The following is a 16662-nucleotide window of genomic DNA, read 5'->3' as shown; positions in this document are numbered from 1 at the left end:
GAAGATGCTGTGAAGACTGCTGAAATGACAAAGATTTAGAATATGACATAAACTTCGTTGATAAAGCAGGGGCAGGATTTCCAAGGTTTGACCCCTAATTTTGAAGAAGGTCTGCTCAGTGGGGAGTCTGCTTCTCCCTCTCCCTCTGTGCTCACTTTCTGTCTCTCAAATAAATCAATAAAATCTTAAAAAAAAAAAAAAAAAGATTTTAAGTAATCTCTACACCCAACGTGGGGCTCAAACTCTCAACCCTAAGATCAAGAGTCACGTACTTCACTGATTAAGCCAGCCAGGTGCCCCTAAAGTATTTTTTATTAAGGTGTGTACACTGTTTTTTTTAGACAATGCTATTGCACACTTAACAGAGTACAGTATAGTATAAATATAACTTATATGCACTGGGAAACCAGGAAATTCATTTGACTTTCTTTATGGCCACATTCGCTTTATTGTGGTGGTCTGGAACCGATCCCACAGCATCTCTGAGGTATCCCTGTACTGAGTTAAAATATATTATTACAATTAATTTCACCTGTTAACTTTCTGGTGTGCATGCCATTGGACTATTAACTGGTAAAATTTTACATGGTCAAGTGTATTTTTATTTCTAAAAACTTTAAAATTCTGTTTTGTTAACATCCACATCACATACGTTTATTGATGTCCAGAGATTATTTAAATGTCTTCCTGGAGTGGAGAGCAGGCAGTTGACAAAGAGACCTGGGTTCTGATTCCTGTGTGTCACATGGGCCTCCTAAACATTTGCCTTTGAGCCTTAACCTCTCTGTACCTCATTTTTCTTTCTGTACGCTGGGATTAACTGTTAAGTCCAGAGGACCCTTACCTACTGAGGGTGTACTGTGACAATCACTGAAGCTGTGTAGAAGCTCTCAGATTTTTCTGAACCACAATATTTTATAAGGTATCCTCATTTGAAAGAGATAAAGTCTTATAAGCCAAGCTATCGAACCTTATTTCTAGTTTTAGATGTTGTGACTTAGAAGATATCAGGATTATTTCTGAACAATTAAAGGTTATGTCTGGTACTTAGAATTTTGTAATAATTTTTCCCTATCCTTTGAGGAAAACTGGCTACATTGCTGGTTGACTTATTTCAGTTCATCTATTTTTATCTCTTTCTGCCATATACACAACCAGTCCTAAGGCAAGTCACTCCATGTGGCCAATATTCACTTCTCTCCCCTACCTGTCATTTATTTAGATACAACATTATAAAGAATAGTAAGGGTTGTTTTGAAAAGAAAATTCCAGTCTCCAAAGAATGGAATGATCAAGTGATACTTCGCCTCAGCCACGGTGTATGAATGGACTGTTAAGTGTGGGGGCTCAGAGCCATTTCTAAGATGTCATCAGGCTGTCCCTGGGGGTCACTATGCAGCAGTACACCCGGGATGGTCAGCCAGGTTTGCCTGCTCCCGGGTTCTGAACTGACAAGTTGCCCTCTATAATAACCACCCAGCAGGAAGGCAGAAAGGAGAGCTTACCAGGCAGTGCTTCACCCATCAAGACCTCTCCAAGATTTACACATGGTCAGCAGCAGGGAGGAAGGGCCTCATGACAGCCTGACAGGGAAGTTCCCGTGAGGCTCCCCACAAAAGCGGTCATGGAAGTTGTGACAGTGCTTGTCCAGGGGTGTAGCCAGTTAAGGATCTCTTTGGTAGTTGATATTTTAACCTTAGCAACACAGAGCAGAAAGTATGATCATGAAGGAGCGCATTTCCTCATCAACCTGTGATTATTTACAGAGGCTTCCCCCAGGTCTGCATCACCCCAGCTCTTCCCACAACTGTGGTCTACTTACACGTCCTAGGTAGGCATGCCCACTTTCTGTCCAGGAGAACCAGTGGGTAAAAAGCAGCAAACTCCATAGCAGCATTTAAGTATTTTATTATTTTTTTAATTATTTTTATTTTTCAAGTTTTTATTTAAATTCTAGTAAAAAATAAATTCTAGTTAACATATAGTGTAATACTGGTTTCAGGAGAACTTAGCGATTGATCACTTAATATATAACACCCAGTGCTCATCACAAGTGCCCTCCTTAATGCCCATCCCCCACCCACCTCCCTCCATCACTCTCAGTTTGTTTTCTATCCTAAAGAGTCTTTTGTGGTTTGCTGCCCTCTTTTTCCCCCCATCCCCTATGTTCATCTGTGCTGTTTCTTAAATTCTATATGAGTGAGATCATATGGTATTTGTCTTTCTCTGACTTCTTTCCCTTAGCATAATAAATACTCTCTAGATCCATCTATGTCATTGCAAATGGCAAGATTTCATTCTATGTGATGGCTGAGTAGTATTCCAGTGTATACATATACCACTTCTTCTTTATCCATTCATCAGTTGATGGACATTTGGGCTCTTTCCATAATTTGGCTATTGTTGATAATGCTACTATAAACGTCAGGTTGCATGTGCCCCTTCCAATCTGTATTTTTGTATCCTTTGGATAAATACCTAACAGTCCAATTCCTGGGTCACAGGAGAGTTCTATTTTTAACTTTTTGAAGAACCTCCATACTGTCTTCCAGAGTGGCTGCACCAGTTTGCATTCCCACCAACAGTGTAGGAGGGTTCTCCTTTCTCCACATCCTTGCCAACACCTGCTATTTCCTGTTGTTGATTTTAGCCCTTCTGACAGGTGCGAGGTGGTGTCCCATTGTGGTTTTGATTTGTATTTCCCTGATGATGAATGGTGTACAGCATCCTTTCATGTGTCTGTTAGCCACGTGTCTTCTTTGGAAAAATGTCCATGTCTTCTGCCTGTTTCTTAACTGGATTATTTTTTGGGTGTTGTTTGATGTCTTTATAGGTTTTGGATACCAACCATTTATGCAATATGTCATTTGCAAATATCTTCTCCCATTCCATAGATGGTCTTTTAGTTTAGTTTTGTTGTTTCCTTCACTGAGCAGAAGCTTTTTATCTTGATGAAGTCCCAATAGTTCATTTTTGCTTTTGTTTCCCTTGCCTCTGGAGATGTGTCTCATAAGAAGTTGCTGTGGCTGAGTTGAAGAGACTGCTGCCTGTGTTCTCCTCTAGGATTTTGAAGGTTTCCTGTCTCACATTTAGGTCTTTCATCCATTTTGAATTTATATTTGTGTATGATGTAAGAAAGTGGTCCAGTTTCATTCTCCTGCGTGTGGCTGTCCAGTTTTCCCAACACCGTTTGTTGAAGAGACTGTCCTTTTTCCATTGGATATTCCTTGCTGCTTTGTTGAAGATTAATTGGCCATAGAGTTGTGGGTCCATTTCTGGGTTTTCTGTTCTGTTCCATTGATCTATGTGTCTGTTTTTGTGCCAGTATCATACTGCCTTGATGATTACAGCTTTGTAATAGAGCTTGAAGTCCAGGATTGTGATGCCTCCAGCTTTACTTTTCTTTTTCAAAATTGCTTTGGCTATTTGGGGTCTTTCGTGGTTCCATGAAAATTTTAGGACTGTTCTAGCTCTGTGAAAAATGCTGCTGGTGGTATTTTGATAAGGATTGTATTAAATGTCTAGATTGCCTTGGGTAAGCATTTAAGTAATTTTTTTTCAAGATTTCATTTATCTATTTGAAAAAGAGAGCATGAGCAGGGGGGAGGGGCAGAGGGAGAGGGAGAAGCAGGCTCCCCACTGAGCAGGAAGCCCCATGCTGGGCTCGATCCCAGGACCCTGAGATCATGACCTGAGCATAAGGCAGATGCTTAACCGACTGAGCCACCCAGGCACCCCAGCATTTAAGTATTTTAATAGAAAAGTTGCATAAGTGTTGCAAAAAGGAAAAAAAAAAAAGACTTTTCTCATCCTTTCGTGAATTAAACTACAACAGATTCTAGGAAGTTCAGAAGGAAGGCACTTTTGGGGCGCCTGGGTGGCTCAGTCGTTGGGCGTCTGCCTTCAGGGCTCAGGGCGTGATCCCAGCATTCTGGGATCGAGCCCCACATCAAGCTTCTCTGCTGGAAGCCTTCTTCCTCCTCTCCCACTCCCCCTGCTTGTGTTCCCTCTCTCGCTGGCTGTCTGTCAAATAAATAAATAAAATCTTTAAAAAAAAAAAAAAAAAGAAGGAAGGCACTTTTTACCCAGGCTTCTGAAAGGATTTAAATTAGTAAAGGTCTTAAGTAAAGGATATTATAAGGTGAAACGTATTTAAGAAAATGTCCGCTATGGACAAATGCCCTCTTTCAATCAAGCCAGGTATCCCTGGCCAGGCTTCTTTCATGGGCGTTTGATGATCCCTCCCCAAGGAGCAGAGTACAGGGGGTGCAGACCAATCAGTGGGCCTCCTTTTAGCCCTTTGGGCCAGTGTTTGTCCATCAAGTGTTTTCCACCACTTCTTTTGCCTGAATCACCATGGTAGTCTGGTTGGGCTTCTAGATTGTTCTCACAGCAGTCAGCATGACCCTCTCAAAATGTTTCAGTGGCTTTGCATCTCATTTAGAATAAAATCCAGAGTCCTTGTCATGGCCAACAAGGTTCCATCTGAGCTTGTCCCCTGACACCATCTGAGCTCATCCCCCTGGCTCCCTCCCTCCATCATGGCCTCCTGTCTGCTGTTGCAACTTGCAACCCCAGCCAGGCCTCTGAGGCTTGGTTCTATACTGTTTTCTCCGCTTAAAAAGAGCTAACCTGAGGGGCGCCTGGGTGGCACAGCGGTTAAGCGTCTGCCTTTGGCTCAGGGCATGATCCCGGCGTTATGGGATCGAGCCCCACATCAGGCTCCTCTGCTATGAGCCTGCTTCTTCCTCTCCCACTCCCCCTGCTTGTGTTCCCTCTCTCGCTGGCTGTCTCTATCTCTGTCAAATAAATAAATAAAATCTTTAAAAAAAAAAAAAAAGAGCTAACCTGAGATTTCCAGGTGTCTGCTCACAAGTCACCTTAGCAAAGTCTCCTTTCTTGACTACTTGCTCTAAATTAACACCACATGCTTTGTCATTCTCCACCTCTGTATCTGCCATTCTCTTCTCACAGTACTCAACACCTGACATATTTCGTATCTATGTATTTATGTTCTGCTCACTACCATGTAAGCACCACTTTTCCCCTCCTATAGTCACTTATTTCACCTATTTTGTGTACTGGGGTTCCCCTCAGTCCTTGGAACCATGCCTGGCCTCCAGTAAACACTCAAAAAAAGAATGAATGAAAGAATGGGCATGGATGATCCCTGAATTGCAACTGGGGAGGGGGCAAAGCATTGATTTATAAGCCTGCAGATGGATCAGAGCAGAAGCTTAAGCTCCGGCGCATGAATGCAGACCTAGAATGGGTTCCAGGTAGCTGGAGAGGACGTGGCTGCCCCAGCAGTGGGAGGGCAAGAGCAGTTTGGGCAAATCAGGTGATGAAATGTTTAATGAGTATTTAACAATCCAGGGGAATGCGCACACTTCTTAAATTTTCCTGCTTTTCAATCCAATCTAATCAGCCAGAGTGCTGTGACCAGCTCTTGGTACAAAGGGAGGTCAGGACTCCTAAGAAAAATAAAACCACTGTTGGTGATCGCTAGGATTTCCAAGTTTCCAAATAAACAGGATTCTGGGAAATGTCCTCACTTAATTCGGGGCAAAGAGCATTTAGGGTTTGTGACCCCACCTCAGTATTTTTCTTTCTCTTTTTTTCGGTATCTCTCATTATGTGTTGATCATGAAGAAAATCCACACACATTCTAGTATAAGTGTGGGGTGTGATAAGCTCTGTCAAACAAGGGCTCTCCTCTGCCTTATCTTCACCAAAAACCTGTGAAGAAACAAAGGGTGATTATTCTGGAGTGCTGCCTCTCTCTCAGGACAGCACGTCAGCAGCACTCCTTCACCTGCTGGGCTGATGGCTAACACCACCCCGGCAAACACTCATGTTTCACTTTTTCAAAATGGGTGACGGTGGAGATTGCAGATGCCTCTTTCCCCCAACACCTTAGCTCTGACTTCAGTTTCTACCGTTCTATTTCCTTACCCCAGTTAACCACGTTGATCTTCTGATATTTCTCCAGTATCCCAGATGTTTTTTCTTAAATTAGAAATATTTTTTTCTTATTAAAATAGGGTCTTCTCATGAGGATAGAACGTGCAAGAGATCCTTCCTGGGTTTTCTCATCCCAGCAGGCTGAAGCTGTCCATTCAAAACTTTTCTCCCTGTGTAGGAGGGAAAGTTCCCCACCTACTCTGGGAAATTAGGCTACTCTAATTTTACTTTTGATTATGTGCATGCATTAAGAAAAAAAATCAAAACAAAACTATTAACAGGCACGTACGCCCAGTCCAGGTGTGGGCCTCAGGTCCCCATCTCCATGTGCTGGCCAGGATTAGATGGTACCCTAGAAATAAGGTGTTCCTGGCTAGGGATCAAAGAAGACCCCAGCTCCCAGTCACCTGGTTGAAAACATGCATAGTGCCTTCATTGAGAGTCTGAGATTCCCACTTTAGCAAGGAATACTCTGGGTATAGCAGGGCAGCCCTCTGGCCACAGGTGGTATCCCGACTAGAAGCTACTTCATTTCCTGATCCTCTTGAGATTCCTTAAGTTGACAAGAGTGAATGCAAATTCCAAAATGACACACACCAAGCTATACAAGGTTGAAGAAGTCATTAAGGCAACAGTCTCCCCAACTCCATGCACAGAACTCTGACCCTACCATCCCCCTCCTTTCACCCTTCAGGACAACCTAATCCTGCCCACCTCTTCTCCTTAGTGGTAGCTTCCAGCATGCAGAAGCCCTAAGCAGCCTTCATCCTCACAAGTTAGGAGCAGCCTAATTAAGGAACTTTATGTCAACTTCAAGTCCAAGGTCCTACCTCAAGCTCTCTGCACTTGTTTTCTGTTTGCCTAGAAAGCTCTTTTCCCACCCCATATTCTCAAGGCTTGCCCCTTTCCTGAAAATGTGACATTCTAGGTTTTCTTCTGTGATCATCCCATCTAAATTTCTACTCCCTTCCAACTCTCTCTCTCTCCTTACCCCCTCTCCGGTTTGGTTTTCTTCTTAGACCTGTCACCATGTAACATACTATGTATCTTTCTTTTTTTAATTTGGCTTATTGTTCCCTTTCCCCCACTAAAACGTATGCTAAAGCAGAAGAGATTTTTGTTTTGCTCGCTGCTCTGCCCTTAGCATGTAGGACAATGTTTGAAGCATGCATATTAGATCCTCAATAAATATTTATTGAATGCATGGAATTCTTCCAGCTGCAGGAGAGCAGGGATCCCAGGAAGTTTGTTTAACCTCTATATCAGAAGTGTGACAGCAGAGGCTCATGTTAGCTCACTGGCTATACAGATGCTTAAAAGACCTAAAGCTGAGTGTCTCAATCTTAGCTGAGCATCAAAATCCCCTGAGGAGCTTGATATAGACTCAGCTGCTCCAGCAACTGTGTGACTTTAGTGGTAACAAAGGGATTTTTGTGAAAAAGGGTCGAGGGTAGAGACTGACTTCCTAATCAGGTCTGTTAGGGTGTTTGGCTGTAAACACCAGGAAGAGATTGGCTAATGCGAGCAAACAGGAATCTGTTAGGTGGGTGTGGACGTCTGAGGGTCTCGCCAAGACACACACAGGTAGGACAAGCAACCTCCACCACGGCTTACCTTCCTCCAGCCCACCGTTTCTCTGTCCTTGCCGTGCGTTCTTGGGCTCCGAGGAGCATTTGGTTGGCCAAACTCAGGTTACACTTCCACCTCCAGCCTGTCCTGAAAAAGGAAGAGGGAAGGGAAACATAATTCAAGGCATGTGTGTGATTTTAAATTTTCTGATGCCACAGTAAAAAAAGTAAAAAGAAACATGTGAAGTTAATTTTAATAATATATTTTGTTTAACCTAATATATCCACATATTACTATTTCGACATGTAATCAATATAAAAAAATGATCAAGATATTTATGCTTTCCCCCCCAAATCTCTAGAGTATATTTTAAATTTATAACACATCTCAAATTGGAGGCTAAATTTTCAGTGGAAATACATGAACTATAAAAAGTTAACTGTATGTAAATTTTGTAAAGTTTATAGTTGGAAAAGTATTTTCACATATTCAAATTGTTCCAAACTTACTTAAAGTTTTTCAAAAATTGACTTGAGCATCAGTTTTTAAATTTAAATAAGTTAGAGGGAGGTCCAAGATGGAGGCATAGGAAGATCCTGAACTCACCTCCTCACATGGACGCACCAAATCTGCAGTGACATAAGGATCATTTCCCTCTGAAAAAGATCTGAAAAAATAGAGAACCACTGTCTACAACAAAGGATAGAAGGACCACATCAAGATGGGTAAGAGAAGCAGAGATATAGTTGGCAAAAACAAACAAACAAAAACATCCCCAAGTGTGGTGACCCACAAGAGGGTGGGATCTCACCTGACAGGCACTTCTCCTGGAGGAGAGGAGTGAGGGGTTAGTGCCCCACATTGGGCACCCCAGAAAGGTGAGTCCCCAGAACATCTGGCTTGGAAAGCCAATGGGACTGACTTCTTGGGGTCCCAAAGTGCTAGAGGAAACTGAGATTCCCCCTTAGAGGGCTTACGTGCAGTTTCATTCACTCTAGACCCAGTGGAAAAAACCAGCAGTTGAAAAGCACTTAGACTATATGTGAGGGAGATTCACACGCTAATGTGGGGGCATTGGCTGGAGGAGCAGGGGACAGCTGAGACTCTCCCCAGAGACAGAAGTGCTAGTGGACACCACTGTTGCACTCTCCCTATAGCCTAATAGCACAGGCATGCTGGACACACCCTCTCACTAGGATGGGTAGGGCGAGTGGTCCTGGCACTGCTGACACCAGAGAGTGCCAGCAGTTGCAATGGTCTCCCACTCCCTGGCTGGGGCTAGTGCATGTGAATGGTCAGCATAAAGTTGGCACAAATGTACAGACAAGGTACTCTCCTGCTACACTGCTGAAACCCAGGGTAATGCACAGTAAGGATATTTTCCCTCTGCCTTTCTGAAGCCAGCAAGTATGACCCACCCCCTACATTCTTCAGCCGCCTTGCTAAAGCCCTCAAGCTTACAAAAACCCCATGAGGGGATGCCCCTTGATTGCTTAACCCTGGTGGCCAAGAAGACTGGTATTCCAGAGCTCCACAGGACGATTACAATTAGAAAGACAATTGTTGGCAGTCCACCACCCCCAGGGCACTGCACAGACAGCAAACTGAAACACAACTCCAGTCTTCCTATACAAAAGGCTTATTTACTTAGCCTAGAGCTTCAGCCTCAGGGACAGGCTGAAGGATTCCCAAACATCTAGAGGCTAAGAAGGCACTATCAGGGAGATACCATCCTTGCACATCCCTCGGCCTTGCTACAGCATGGTGACAATCCTCAGAAAGGAAATACACTCGTCTAAAGTCCCAGTTTTTTGCAACTGTCACTCTAGAGACACTTCTGGATCTCTTAGACTGGAGACAAACAGGAATTACAATTGCCCCACATGACTGTACATATTTGTATGTTTTAAAAGCTGCTGCCTGAGGTGTGGCTTCCAATTAGCCTAAAACTAGGTGCTAAGATTCCTTTTCTTGGATCATTGACAGGTCTTGGCATACTCTCAGTAATAGAGACATATGAAGAACAAATCAGGTGGCTTAGACAATTACATAGGTTCAAGAGACAACCAGGAGTTTGAACAGGTTGAACAAGAAAGATCATCATCACACAAGGGCACTCGTTCAAGACTGACAGAAGTAGCTGCTTTGACTAATACATAGAAACAAACACAGAGAGTCAAACAAAATGAGGAAAGAGGGATATGTTTCATAGAAAGGAAAAGGACAAAAATCTCAGAAAAAGACCTTAATTATATGGAGATAAATTATCTACCTAAAAAGAATTCAAAGTAAAGGTCATAAAGACGCTCACCCAACTCAGGAGAATGGATGAACACAAATGAGAACTTCAACAAAGAGACAGAAAATATAAGTACTAAACAGAAGTCACAGAGCTGAAAAGTACAATAACTGAACAGAATTGAACAGTGTATTTACACTGGAGGGGTTCAACAGCAGACGAGATGAAGCAGAAAAATGGATCAGCAAACTGGAAAACAAAGCAGTGTAACTCACACTAAACCAGCAAAATGAAAAAAGAATTTTTAAATTTTTTAAAAGATTATTTATTTTAGAGAGAGAGAGCATGCGTGAGTGCAGCGGGGAGGGGCAGAGGGAGAGGGAGAGAATGTCCCCAGCAGACTCCTCACTGAGCATATCTAACTAATATGGTTGAAGAGAGAACTAATTACATCAACTAAAATTACAACAATTAGTTAAGGGATACATTTAAAAAGGTGTAAAAAGTGACATCAAAACATAAAATTTGGGGGAGGAGAGTAAAAACATAGAGTTTTGGGGTGTGTTCAAATATGTTACCATACCTTAAAATAGACCATTATATACATAGGATGATATATGTGAACCTCATTGTAACCACAAAGCAAAAACGTACCATAGATACACAAAAGAAAATGAGAAAGGAATCTAAGCAAAACACTAAAGAAAGTCATCAAACCACAAGGGGAAAGAGAAAAAGGAAAAGAAAGCAATGAAGAGAAACTACAAAAATAGGCAGAAAAGGACACCTCAGTGGCTCAGTAGGTTAAGAGTCTGCCTTCAGCTCAGGTCATGATCCCAGGTCCTGGGATCAAGCCCCACACTGGGCTCCCTGCTCAACAGACAGCCTGTTTCTCCCTCTGCCTACTGCTTCCCCCTACTTGTGTGCTCTATCTCTCTCACAAATAAATAAAATCTTAAAAAAAAAAAAAGCCAGAAAACAATTAATAAAATGATAGTAGTACATACCTGGCAATAATTACTTAAATAGTTGCTGGGAAGATGGCAGAATAGGAGGATACTAAGCTCACCTTGTCCCACAGACACGTCTCGATACCAGCCACATCAGTACACCCAGCCTAGAAAATGACCAAAAGACTGGCGGAACAGACTTTCCATAGCTAATCATAGAAAAGAAGCCATGTCAAAAACTGTAGGAGGGGTGTGGATGTGGTCAGGAATCAAACTCCCAGCAAGAATAACCACAAACACAGAGCAGACCCCACCCCAGGCACCCCAGGCACAGACCTGCATTGAGAAGATAAGTCCCCATACTATTTGGCTTTGAAAACCAGTGGGGCTTAAGGTTTTTGTATTGTTTTGTTTTTTACAATCAGCAGGGCTTAACTCCAGGTACTTTAAAAATCTGCACTTGCTTCTGGCAGAGCCAATGGGTGATAGGAAACTGAGATCCTCCCCCCCAACCTTAAAGAAACGGCATAATAAACCAGCTACCAAGATACAGCACAGAAGCAGCAGTTTGAAAAACATCTGGGATATTCAAAAGAGATTTACTTCCTTATCTCAGAACTAGTGCTGGAGGGGCAGGGATCTTTAGGAGACTTCTCTACGAACAAAAGAGCTGGTGAGATTCTCTGCCCTCCCTCCTCCCCAAGCCTAGATAGCCGGACATCTGCGGAACCAGCATGAACACTCTCTACCTGCCCTACTAACAAGTGCAACCTGTCCCTGAATTCTCTTGCAGATCCACCCCATCCAACCATCCCCCACCCCAACTAGGCAGGAGTCCCTCCAAAGTGGCTTCTGTTCTGTCTCATCTTCAAGCCGCTCTGGAAGAGACCAGCAACATTTCAAAGTGACTCCTGCCTTGGAGAGAGGGGAAGATAACCACATACGCCAGTTTGCAGTCACAACAGCTGAACCTTCTGCCACAAAAATAAGTCTCAATAAATTCAAAAAAACTGAAATCATATCATGCGTCTTTTCTAGTATGAAACGAGAAATCAATCGCAAGAAAAAATCTGGAGGAACACAAATAAGTGGAGGAGCTACTAAACAATGAATGGGTCAACCAAGAAATCAAAGAGGAAATAAAAAAATACAAGGAGACAAATGAAAATGAAAACACAAAAGTCCAAGATTATAGCAATACATGTCTAACTCAAGAAGCCAGAAAAATCTCAAATAAACAACCTAACCTACACCTAAAGGACCTAGAAAAAGAACAAACAAAGCCCAAAGCCCAGTAGATGGAAGGAAATAATCATGATTAAAACAGAAATAAAGAAATAGAGACTAAAAAAACAAAAGAACAGAACAATGAAGCCAGGAGCTAGTTCTTTGAAAAGATCAACAAATTCATAAACCTTTAGCCAGGCTCATCAAGAAAAGGAGAGGACTCAAATAAATAAAATCAGAAATTAAGGAGGAGAAATAACCAACACCATGGAAATACAAAGGATTATAATATGAAAATTTGTATGCCAACAGATTGGACAACCTAGAAGAAGTGGACAAATTCCTAGAAACATATCACTTTCCAAAACTGAATCAGGAAGAAATAGAAAATTTGAACAGACAGATTACCAGCAATGAAGTTGAATCGGTAATCAAAACACTCCTAACAAACCAAAGTCTAGAATCAGCTGGCTTCACAGGTGAATTCTACCAAACATTTAAAGAAGAGTTAATATCTTTTCTTCTCAAACTATTCCAAAAAATAAAAGAGGAAGGAACCTTTTCAAATTCATTTTATGAGGCCAGCATTACCCTGATATCAAAACCAGATAAAGACAACCACAAAAGGTGAAATACAGGCCAATATTTCTGATGAACACAGATGCAAAAGTCCTCAACAAAATATTAGCTAACAGAATCCAACAATACATTTACAAAATCATTCACCACAATCAAATGGGCTTTATTCCTGGGATGCAAGCATGGTTCAACATTTGCAAATCAATCAATGTGATACATCACATCAACAAGAGAAAGGATAAACACCGTATGATCATTTCAACAGACGCTTTTCAAATGCTGAAAAAGCATTTGACAAAGTACAACGTCCATTCATGATAAAAGCGCTCAACAAAATAGATTTAGAGGGAACATACTTCAACCTAATAAAGGCCATATATGAAAAACCCACAGCAAACCTCATACTCAATGGTGAAAATCTGACAGCTTTTCCCCTAAGATCAGGAACAAGACAAGGATGTCCACGCTCAAAACTTTTATTCAACATAGTACTAGAAGTTCTAACCACAGCAATCAGACTATAAAAAGAAATAAAAAGGCATCCAAATTGGTAAGGAAGAAATAGAAATTTCACTATTTGCAAATGACATTATTTATAGAAAACCCTAAAAGCCTCCACCAAAAAACTAGTAGAAATGGTAAATGGATTCAGCAAGATCGCAGGACACAAAACCAATATACAGAAATCCACTGCATTTGTCTACACTAAAGATGAAGTAGCAGAAAGAGAAAATAAGAAAACAACCCCATTTACAACTGCACCAAAAATAACTAAATCTTAGGAAGAAACTTAACCAAGGAGGTGAAAGACGTGTACTCTGAAAACTATAAAACACTGATAAAAGAAATTGAAGACAACACAAATAAATGGAAAGATATTCCATGCTCATGGGTTGGCAGAATTAAAATTGTTAAAATATCTATACTACCCAAAGCAATCTACAGAGTCAATGCAATCCCTATCAAAATTCCAGTGGCATATTTCACAGAACTAGAGCAAATAATTCCACCATTTTTATGGAACCACAAAAGATCCCAAGTAGCCAAAAGAAAAAAAAAGAACAAAACTGAAGGTATCATGCTCCCTGAATTCAAATTATACTACAAAGCTATAGTAATCAAAAAGTATGGTATAAAAAACCAGCAACATAGATCAATGGAACAAAACAGAGAGCCCAGAAATAATCCCTGTATATATAGTCAATTAGTTTACAACAGAGGAGACAAGAATATACAATGGGGGGGAAAGTCTCTTCAATCAATGGTGCTGGGGAAACTGGGCAACCATATCAAAAGAATGAAACTAGATGGTCCTATATCATACACAAAAATTAACTCAAAATGGATTAAAGATTTGAATGTAAGACCTGAAACCTACATGGAAACATAGGCAGTAAGTTCCTTGACATTGGTCTAAGCAACATTTTTTTGGATCTAACTCCAAAGGCCAGGGAAATAAAAGCAGAAATAAACCACTGGGACTTTATCAAACTAAAAAGCTTCTGCACAACAAAGGAAACAATAAGACAAAATGGCAACCTACTGAATGGGAGAAGATATTTGCAAACCATACATCCAATAAGGTGTTAATATCCGAAATACATAAGAACACACACAACTCAATAACACAACTCAAAAAACCAAACAATCCACTTTACAAATGGGCGTTGGACCTGGGAATTTTTCCAAAGAAGACATAGATAGCCAAAAGATCCGTGAAAAGTGCTCAATATCACTCATCATCAGGAAAATGCAAATCAAAATCATAGTGAGATATAACCTTACACCTGTCAGAATGGCTAAAATGAAAAAGACAAGAAACAACAAGCTGTTGGTGAGGATGTGGAGAAAAGGGAACCGTTGTGCACTGTTGGTGGGAACATAAACTGATGCGTCACTGTGGAAAACACTATGGAGATTCCTCAAAAAAATAAAAGTAGACATACCATATGATCCAGTAATTTCACTACTGAGTATTTACCCAAAGAAAACAAGAACACTAACTGGAAACGATATCTGCACCCCTATGTTCATTGTGGCATTATTTACAACAGCCAAGATATGGAAGCAGCCTAAGTGTCCACTGATGGATAAACGGATAAAGGTGTGGTACAGTGGAATACTACTCAGCCATAAAAAGAAGGAAATCTTGCCATTTGTGACAACATGGACCTAGAGGGCATTATGCTAAGTGAAATAAGTCAGAGAAAGATACTGTATGATTTCACTTATATGTGGAATCTAAAAAACAAAAGAAACAAACAAATCTCAGATTCGTAGATACAGGGGATGGACTGGTGACTGCCAGAGAGGAGTGCAATAAGAAGTACATACTTCCAGTGATGAAATAAATAAGTCATGGGGATATAATGTATAGCATGGGGAATACAGTCAATAGTATCGTACTGACAGATGGTAACAAGACATTGGTGACCATTCGTATGGTGACAGATGGTAACTAGACGTACTATGGTGACCATTTCACAATGTATGCAAATGTCAAATCACTATGTTGTACACCTTAAACTAATATTATATGACAATTATACCTCAATAAAAAATTAAATAAGTTAATTAAAATGAAGTAAATAATTCAGTTCTTCAGATATATTTCAAGTGCTCAATAGTCACATGTGGCCAGTGGCTGCTGTATTGGACAGCCCAGCTTTTCTTCTTCAGTCCACGGTGTGAGAGGTCTCCTTCCCACCCAAATCACACTCTGTGCGGAAAAGGACTTGGGCAGTATTAGAAATGGAGACCAGATGATGAACCCCCAAAAACAACTGTGTACTATGGCAACTAAGGAAAGACAGTGATTTTATGTCTTTTATGTTAGCTGGTGAAGGGGAAAAGTTAAGTCCAGTGGATTTCCTGTATTTATGTGGGGGGGGGGGGACAACTCAGCATGACAAGGAATTGCTAAGCATTTCTAGTTTACCAAGGCCCTGCAGTAGAACCACCCCTAAAGATCATTTCAGGGAAAATCGGTATTTGCTCAGGATGGTTAAAGTTTCTGAATGTAAATAAAAGGCTGGCTCTAAGATTTTGGAAGAGAAAAGGGTAAACTATGAGTGAGAGCCCCCCCCCCCAATTGGTGGGAATTAATACCTATCTTGTCATGGGAAATGGGAGACAACATTTTTACAAAATACAAAACTGTGATCATCGAATTTTCTCTCCCAATTTATCCTCTGCAATATTGTTAATGATGAGGTTTCTGGAGTCAGGGAAAACGGTCTCCAAATGTCTTACTTGTTGCATTTTATTTAGTTTAGTCCATCATAACTCCTATCTCTGTCTCCAAGATGCTAAATGAACTTTCTACTATTAAAGGACCAAGCCATGAATAAGGCTGGAGGGAGGGCACTCTCCCCAGATACAGATGTTCTGTGCCTTCTCTGGAGGGCTGAGGAGCAAATGAGCTTCCTTCCACAGGTGATCTCTCACAGATGATCGTGACTGCCACTTCTCGGGCCAGATCAACACAGACCCATTGACCTGGGCAGTCTACCCTCCTCCTTTGGTTGAAGTTAGATTTAAATTCTAAATCCAGTTGAAACCATTCTTCAAGAAATCTCCTTCCAACCCTTCAAGACAGCTGGACTAGGGGCGCCTGGGTGGCTCAATCAGTTAAGTGTCTAGTTTCAGCCCAGGTCATGATCCCAGGGTCCTGGAATGGAGTCCCATGTCGGGCTCCCTGCTAAGCAGGAAGCGTGCTTCTCCCGCTCCCCCTGCCTGCTGCTCCCCTGCTTGTGCTCTCTCTCTCTCAAATAAATAAAATTAAAAAAAAAAAAAAAAAGACAGCTGGAGTAAATCCCAAAGGAGTAAATAAATGGACAGGCAAACCCATAATATGTTGTGATCCTCACATACTAAGTTAATGATTTTCTTTGTTTTCTCTTAAAAAAAAAAAAGATTTATTTATGGGGCGCCAGGGTGGCTTGTCGGTTAAGTGTCTGCCTTCAGCTCAGGTCATGAGCCAGGGAACTGGAATTGAGCCCCACGTGAGGCTCCCTGCTCAGATGGGAGCCTGCTTCTCCTTCTCCCTCTACCCCGCTCGTGCTCTCTCTCAAATAAAATCTTTTAGAGAGAGAGGAGGGGCAGAGGGAGAGGGAAAGAATCTCAAGCAGACTC

The 16662-nt window shown here is 41.4% G+C and overlaps 1 long non-coding RNA gene across 1 annotated transcript; it reads right to left on the bottom strand.

Annotated features, from left to right (window-relative positions):
• Nucleotides 1-1338: 1338 nt before the first annotated feature.
• Nucleotides 1339-8001, bottom strand: LOC148108400 (uncharacterized). Its single transcript, XR_015727871.1, has 3 exons — nucleotides 7579-8001; nucleotides 5596-5739; nucleotides 1339-1695 (listed from the first exon to the last, which is right to left on the bottom strand). It is a non-coding gene; the product is annotated as an uncharacterized LOC148108400 (long non-coding RNA).
• Nucleotides 8002-16662: the final 8661 nt, after the last annotated feature.

The sequence above is a fragment of the Ursus americanus genome, chromosome 20, assembly GCF_024610735.1.
Source record: "Ursus americanus isolate L20-20 chromosome 20, mUrsAme1.1.p, whole genome shotgun sequence".
In the NCBI taxonomy this organism is placed as follows: Eukaryota; Metazoa; Chordata; class Mammalia; order Carnivora; family Ursidae; genus Ursus; species Ursus americanus.
The sequence above is the reverse complement of the archived record's forward strand: the minus strand, read 5'-3'. Positions and strand labels throughout refer to the sequence as shown.